This window comes from Arachis hypogaea, chromosome 16, assembly GCF_003086295.3.
Source record: "Arachis hypogaea cultivar Tifrunner chromosome 16, arahy.Tifrunner.gnm2.J5K5, whole genome shotgun sequence".
NCBI classification, from domain to species: Eukaryota; Viridiplantae; Streptophyta; class Magnoliopsida; order Fabales; family Fabaceae; genus Arachis; species Arachis hypogaea.
This window is the reverse complement of record NC_092051.1, coordinates 121,323,331-121,331,485: the sequence shown is the minus strand read 5'-3', so window position 1 is coordinate 121,331,485 and position 8,155 is coordinate 121,323,331. Positions and strand designations below refer to the sequence as shown.

Sequence of the window (8,155 nt, the reverse complement as noted above, 5' to 3'; positions counted from 1 at the left end):
TTCCTCTTGAAGATCCAATGGAACGCTTGAGCTTCTCTATTTCTCTTCCTTGCCTTTGTTGCTCTTCTCTCATGGCTATTTGATCCTCTCTAATTTTATGGAGAATAATGGAGTGCTCTTGGTGCTCCATTTTTAGTTGCTCCATATTGGAACTCAAATCTCCTAAGGAGGTGTTGATTTGCTCCCAATAGTTGTGTGGAGGAAAATGCATCCCTTGAGGCATCTCCGGAATTTCTTGATGAGGGACTTCCTCATGCTCTTGTTGAGGTCCATAAGTAGGCTCTCTTATTTGCTCCATCCTCTTTTTAGTGATGGGCTTGTCCTCTTCAATGAGGATGTCTTCTTCTATGACAACTCCAGCTAAATTTCATAGGTGACAGATGAGATGAGAAAAGGCTAACCTTGCCAAAGTGGAGGTTTTGTCAGCCACTTTGTAGAGTTCTAGAGATATGACCTCATAAACTTCTACTTCCTCTCCATTCATGATACTATGGATCATGATATCCCGGTCTATTGTAACTTCAGACCGGTTGCTAGTAGGAATGATAGAGCGTTGGATGAACTCCAACCATTTCCTAGCCATGGGTTTAAGGTCATGCCTTCTCAATTGAACCGACTTGCCTTTGGAGTCTCTTTTTCACTGAGCTCCTTCCACACATATGTCCATGAACACTTGGTCCAACCTTTGATCAAAGTTGACCCTTCTAGTGTAGGGACATGCATCTCCTTGCATCATTGGCAGGTTGAATTCCAACCTTACATTTTTTGGACTGAAATCTAAGTATTTTCCCCGAACCATTGTATGCCAATTATTTGGGTTCGGGTTCACACTTTGATCATGGTTTTTGGTGACCCATGTATTAGCATCGAACTCTTGAACCATTAAGATTCTGACTTATTGAATGGGGTTGGTGAGAACTTCCCAACCTCTTTTTCGAATCTCATATCGGATCTCCGGATACTCATTCCTTTTGAGAATGAAAGGGACCTCAGGGATCACCTTCTTCTTGGCCACAACTTCATAGAAGTAGTCTTGATGGACCTTTGAGATGAATCTCTCCATCTCCCATGACTCGAAGGTGGAAGCTTTTGCCTTCTCTTTCTCCTTTCTAGAGGTTTTTCCGGCCTTAGGTGCCATAAATGGTTATGGAAAAACAAAAAGTAACGCTTTTACCACACCAAACTTAGAAGGTTTGCTCATCCTCGAGCAAAAGAAGAAAGAAGGGAGTAGAAGAAGAAGAAAATGGATGAGATGGAGAGGTGTGAGTAGTCCGGCCAAGGGGGGAAGTGTTTATGATGTGTGAAAATGAAGGAGGGTGAGGGGTTTATATAGGATTGGAGAGAGGGGTAGGATTGGTGTATGAGGGGTTGGGTTTGGGAGAGAAATTATTTGAATTTGAATTGTGGGTATTATTAGGAAGAGTGGTGGAGGTGATTAGTGAAGAGGTGATGGGGAAGAGAAATGGAGGTGATTGGTGAGGGGTATTTGGGGAAGGGTGTTATGGGAAGGTGTGAAGAAGAGAGAGAGAAAGTTAAGGTAGGTGGGGATCCTGTGGGGTCCACAGATCCTGAGGTGTCAAGGATTTTTCATCCCTACACCATTTTGGCGTGTAAACGCCACTTTGAGTGCCAATCCTGGCGTTTAACGCCAGCTTTTCTTCCCTTTCTAGCGTTAAACGCCAGCTTGATGCCCTTTTCTGGCGTTAAACGCTAGTCTGGTACCCTTTTCTGGCATTAAACGCCAGTCTGGTGCCCTTTTCTGGCATTAAACGCCCAGAATGATGCCAGACTGGGCGTTTAACGCCCATTCTGCTACCCTTACTGGCGTTTCAACGCCAGTAAGCTCCTCCTCCAGGGTGTGCTATTTTTAATGCTATTTTTTATTTTGCTTTGATTTTTGCAGTTGTTTTTGTGAATCCACATGATCATCAACCTAAGAAAAACATAAAATAACAATAAAAATTTAACATAGATAAGTAAAAATTGGGTTTCCTCCCAACAAGCGCTTCTTTAATGTCAATAGCTTGACAGTGGGCTCTCATGGAGCCTCACAGGTACTCAGAGCATGATGATGGCCTCCCAACACCAAACTTAGAGTTTGAATGTGGGGGCTCTGTTTGACTTTGCATTGAGAGAAGCTTGTCATGCCTTTTCTCCATGTGTATAGAAGGAGATTCTTTAGCTTTAAACACAAGGTAGTCCTCATTCACTTGAAGGACCAACTCTCCTCTGTCAACATCAATCACAGCTTTTGCTGTGGTTAGGAAGGGTCTGCCAAGGATGATGGATTCATCCTTATTCTTCCCAGTGTCCAGGATTATGAAGTCAGCAGGGATGTAAAGGCCTTCAACCTTTACCAAGACATCCTCTACAAGTCCATAAGCCTGTTTCCTTGAATTGTCTGCCATCTCTAGTGAGATTCTTGCAGCTTGCACCTCAAGGATCCCTAGTTTCTCCATTATAGAGAGGGGCATGAGGTTTATACTTGACCCTAGGTCACACAGAGCCTTCTCAAAGGTCATGGTACCTATGGTACAGGGTATTAAGAATTTTTCAGGATCCGATTTCTTCTGGGGTAATGTCTGCTTAATCAAGTCATTCAGTTCATTGGTGAGCAAGGGGGGTTCATCCTCCCAAGTCTCATTACCAAATAACTTGGCATTCAGCTTCATGATTGCTCCAAGGTACTTAGCAACTTGCTCTTCAGTAATATCTTCATCCTCTTCAGAGGAAGAATACTCATCAAAGCTCATGAATGGCAGAAGTAGGTTCAATGGAATCTCTATAGTCTCTATATGATCCTCAGATTCCCTTGGTTCCTCAAATGGAAACTTCTTTTCGTTCAGAGGACATCCCATGAGGTTTTTCTCACTGGGAATCACGTCCTCCTTTCTCTCTCCAGGTTCGGCCATGTTAGTCATGGTTATGGCCTTGCACTCTCTCTTGGAATTTTCTTCTGTATTACTTGGGAGAGTGGTAGGAGGAGTTTCAGTAATTCTCTTATTCAGCTGACCCAATTGTGCCTCCAAATTTCTAATGGAGGATCTTGTTTCATTCATAAAACTTAGTGTGGTCTTAGATAGATCAAAGACTATGGTAGCTAGGCCAGAATGACTCTGCTCAGAGTTCTCTGTTTGTTGCTGAGAAGATGATGGAAAAGGTTTGCTATTGCTAAACCTATTTCTTCTACCATTATTGTTGTTGAAGCCTTGTTAAGGCTTCTGTTGGTCCTTCCATGAGAGATTTGGATGATTTCTCCATGAAGGATTATAGGTGTTTCCATAGGGTTCTCCCATGTAATTCACCTCTTCCATTGCAGGGTTCTCAGGATCATAAGCTTCTTCTTCAGAAGATGCTTCTTTATTACTGCTGGATGCAGCTTGCATTCCAGTCAGACTCTGAGAAATCATATTGACTTGCTGAGTTAATATTTTGTTCTAAGCCAATATGGCATTCAGAGTATCAATCTCAAGAACTCCTTTCTTCTGAGTTGTCCCATTGTTCACAGGATTTCTTTCAGAAGTGTACATGAACTGGTTATTTGCAACCATTTCAATGAGTTCCTGGGCTTCTTCAGGTGTCTTCTTCAAATGAAGAGATCCACCAGCAGAGTTGTCCAATGACATCTTGGACAGTTTAGACAGACCATCATAGAATATGCATATGATGCTCCATTCTGAAAGCATGCCAGAAGGACACCTTCTGATCAATTGCTTGTATCTTTCCCAAGCTTCATAGAGGGATTCGCCTTTCTTCTGTCTGAAGGTCTGGACTTCCACTCTAAGCTTACTCAATTTTTGAGGTGAAAAGAACTTTGCCAAGAAGGCATTGACCAGCTTTTCCCAAGAGTTCAGGCTTTCTTTGGGTTGTGAGTCCAACCATGTCCTAGCTCTGTCTCTTACAGCAAAGGGGAAAAGCATAAGTCTGTAGACCTCAGGGTCAACCCCATGGGTCTTAACAGTGTCACAGATTTGCAAGAATTCAGCTAAAAACTGATGAGAATCTTCCAATAGAAGTCCATGATACTTGCAATTCTGCTGCATTAGAGGAACCAATTGAGGCTTAAGCTCAAAGTTGTTTGCTCCAATTGCAGGAATTGAGATGCTCCTTCCACAGAAGTCAGAAGAGGATGCAATGAAGTCACCAAGTATCCTCCTTGCATTGTTGGCATTGTTGTTATTTTCGGCTGCTATGTCTTCTTCTTTTTCAAAAATTTCTGTTAGGTCCTCTCCAGAGAGTTGTGCTTTGGCTTCTCTTAGCTTCCTCTTCAAGTTCCTTTCAGGTTCAGGATCATCTTCAACAAGAATGTCTTTATCCTTGTTCCTGCTCATATGAAAGAGAAGAGAACAAAAAAGTATGAAATCCTCTATGTCACAGTATAGAGATTCCTTGAGGTATCAGAGAAAATAGGAATAGAGGGATGAGGTAGGTAGATAAGAATTCGAACATATGAAGAAGGAGAGAGAGTCCGAATTGCTAATTGAGGAGGAGTGTTAGTCCTTAAATAGAAGAAGGTGAGGAGGGGGAAAAATTTTCGAAAGTTTTTAAATTAAATAAAAATCTAAAATAATTAAAAAGAATTTTGAAAAAAAGTGGTTGATGGTTTTTGAAAAATGGTTATAAAAAAGATAAGAAATAATAATTTTTGAAAAGATAAGAAATTAGAAAGAGATTTTGAACTTGGAATTTTAAAAAGATGTGATTTGAAAAAGATATGATTTAAAAAAGATATGATTGAAAAACAATTTGAAAAGATTTGATTTTTTAAAAATTGATGACTTTGACTAACAAGGAATTTAAAATATATGATTCTAAAATTCAAATGTTGAACCTTTCTTAACAAGGAAGTAACAAACTTGAAATTTTTGAATTAAATCATTAATTGGTAGCCAGGATTTTTGAAAATAGTGAGAGAAAAATTTTAAAAAGATTTGATTTTGAAAAAGATATGATTTGAAAAAGGATTTGATTTTGAAAAATTATGAAGATTTGAAAAAGATTTGAATTAAAAACTAACTTACCTCCCTTGTGTTGTCCTGGCGTTAAACGTCTAGAATGGTATCCATTCTGGCGTTTAATGCCCATTTGGCTACCTCCTTGGGCGTTAAACGCCCAGCCAGGTACCCTGGTTGGCGTTTAAACGCCAGAATTCCTTCTTCACTGGGCGTTTTGAACGCCCAGCTTTTTCCCTGTGATTCCTCTGCTGTATGTTCTGAATCTTCAATTCTCTGTATTATTGACTTGAAAAGACATAATTTTGAAAAAAAAAATTTGAATTTTTAATGATGAGAGAGAAAAACAATAGAATGAAATTAAACATGAAAAACTAAGATTAAAACAAGGAATGCATGCAAGAACACTATGAGGATCATGATGAATGTCAAGAACATATTTTTGAAAATTTTTAAGAAAAGAAAGATATGCAAGATACCAAACTTAGAAATTTTCATACTAGAGACACTAACAATTTGAGAATGCACATGAGAAACAAGAAAAGACATAAAACAAGAGAATTTAAAGATCAGAGCAAGGAAAATCATCAAGACAACTTGAAGATTATGAAGGACTCAATGCATGTATTTTTCGAAAAATAAAAAGAAAATTCAAAAAATGCAATTGACACCAAACTTAAAATTTGACATTAGACTCAAGAAACATAAATTTTTTTGTTTTTATGGTTTTATAAATTTTTTTGGATTTTTTGAAAATTATTTTAGAAAAAAAAAATAAGGATTTCAAAATTTTTTAATAAGAATTCCAGGAATCATGCAATGTTAGTCTAAAGTTTCAGTCTAAAAAGATTAGACATGGCTGGCCAAGCTTCAGCAGGACATTACATACAATAGCCAATTTGATGGGATTCAATTAGCTTCTGTGATGATAAAAGCACCATCTGAAACTCTAGAATTCATTCTTAAAAATTCTGAAGACATAGAATAATTTAATTTTTTTTTTGCAAATTTTTCGAAAATAAGAAGAATAAAAACAAAAAGCTTAAAATTAAAATAAAATTACCTAATCTGAGGAACAAGATGAACCGTCAGTTGTCCAAACTCGAACAATCCCCGACAACGGCGCCAAAAACTTGGTGTGGAAAATTGTGATCACACTTTTCACAACTCCGTACAACTAACCAGCAAGTGCACTGGGTCGTCCAAGTAATACCTTACGTGAGTAAGGGTTGATCCCACGGAGATTGTCGGCTTGAAGCAAGCTATGGTCATCCTTGTAAATCTCAGTCAGGCGAATTCAAATGGTTTTGAGGTTTTGATAATTAAAACAGAAAATAAGATAGAAATACTTATGTAATTCATTAGTGGGATTTCATATAAGCGTATGGAGATGCTTTGTTGCTTCTGAACATCTGCTTTCCTACTGCCTTCATCCAATCATTCATACTCCTTTCCATGGCAAGCTGTATGTTGGGGGATCACTGTTGTCAATGGCTACCGTCTGTCCTCTCAGTGAAAATGGTCCGGCTACGGGTTGCGTAGGGCTAATCATCTGTCGGTTCTCACTTGTGTTAGAATAAGATCCAATGATCCTTTTGCACACTGTCACTGCGCCCAACAGTCATGAGTTTGAAACTCGTCACAGTCATCCCATCCCAGATCCTACTCGGAATACCACAGACAAGGTTTAGACTTTTCAGATCTCAAGAATGCTGCCAATTGATTCTAGTCTATACCACGAAGACTTTGATCTCACGGAATGGAAGGCTCTGTTGTTAGGAGAGGAAACCATGTGTCGTGAACCAGGAGGCTAAGAGATACACACTCAAGCTATTGCAGATAGAACGGAAGTGGTTGTCAGACACACGTTCATAAGTGAGAATGATGATGAGTGTCACGGGTCATCTCATTCATCAGGTTGAAGTGCGAGTAAATATCTTAGAGAAGAAGTAAGCGTGAATTGAATAGAAAAACAGTAGTAATTGCATTAATTCATGAAGAACAGCAGAGCTCCACACCTTAATCTATGGGGTGTAGAAACTCCACCGTTGAAAATACATAAGAACAAGGTCTAGGCATGGCCGAATGGCCAGCCTCCCCAAATATGAAATGAAGCTCTCTAAAAGGTGATCAAAAGATCAAAAGATGATCCAAAGATGAAAATACAATAGTAAAAGGTCCTATTTATAATGAACTAGTGGCCTAGGGTTTACAGAAATAAGTAAATGATGCAGAATCCACTTTCGGAGCCCACTTGGTATGTGCTTGGGCTGAGCATTGAAGATTTTTCGTGCATAGGTTGTTCCTGGAGTTAAATGCCAGCTTTGGTGCCAGTTTGGGCGTTTAACTCCAATTCTGGTGCCAGTTTGGGCGTTTTACGCCAGAAATTTTAGGCTGACTTGGAACGCTGAGTTGGGCCATCAAATCTCGGGCAAAGTATGAACTATTATATATTGCTGGAAAGCCTAGGATGTCTAATTTCCAACGCAATTAAGAGTGCACCAATTGGGCTTTTGTAGCTCCAGAAAATCCACTTCGAGTGCAGGGAGGTCAGAATCCAACAGCATCTGCAGTTCTTTTTCAGCCTCTGAATAAGATTTTTGCTCAGGTCCCTCAATTTCAGCCAGAAAATACCTGAAATCATAGAAAAACACACAAACTCATAGTAAAGTCCAGAAATGTGATTTTTATTTAAAAACTAATAATTATATACTAAAAACTACCTAAAAACAATGCTAAAAAGCGTATAAATTATTCACTCATCACTATCCCATTGTTCACAGGGTTTCTCTCAGAAGTGTACATAAATTGGTTGTTTGCAACCATTTCATTGAGTTCTTATGCCTCTGCAGACATTTTCTTTAAGTGGAGTGATCCACCAGCAGAACAGTCCAAGGACATCTTGGACATCTCAGATAGACTATCATAGAAGATGCCTAGGATAGTCCACTTTGAGAGCATGTCAGGAGGACACCTCCTGATGAGTTGCTTGTATCTTTCCCAAGTTTTATAGAGAGATTCACCCTCTTTTTGTCTAAAGTTTTGAACTTCCACCCTGAGCTTGCTCATCTTTTGAGGTGGAAAGAACTTGGCCAAGAAAGCATTGACCAACTTTTTCCAAGAGTCTAGGCTTTTCTTAGGTTGGGAATCTAACTATATCCTAGCTCTGTCTCTAACAGCAAAAGGAAAAAATATAAGCCTGT

General features: G+C 39.2%; 1 non-coding gene across 1 annotated transcript; it reads left to right on the top strand.

Moving 5' to 3' along the window:
• The first annotated feature begins 3,684 nt into the window (after positions 1-3,684).
• On the top strand, positions 3,685-3,788 carry LOC112762033 (small nucleolar RNA R71). The gene has a single exon (XR_003182394.1). It is a non-coding gene; the product is annotated as a small nucleolar RNA R71 (small nucleolar RNA).
• Positions 3,789-8,155: the final 4,367 nt, after the last annotated feature.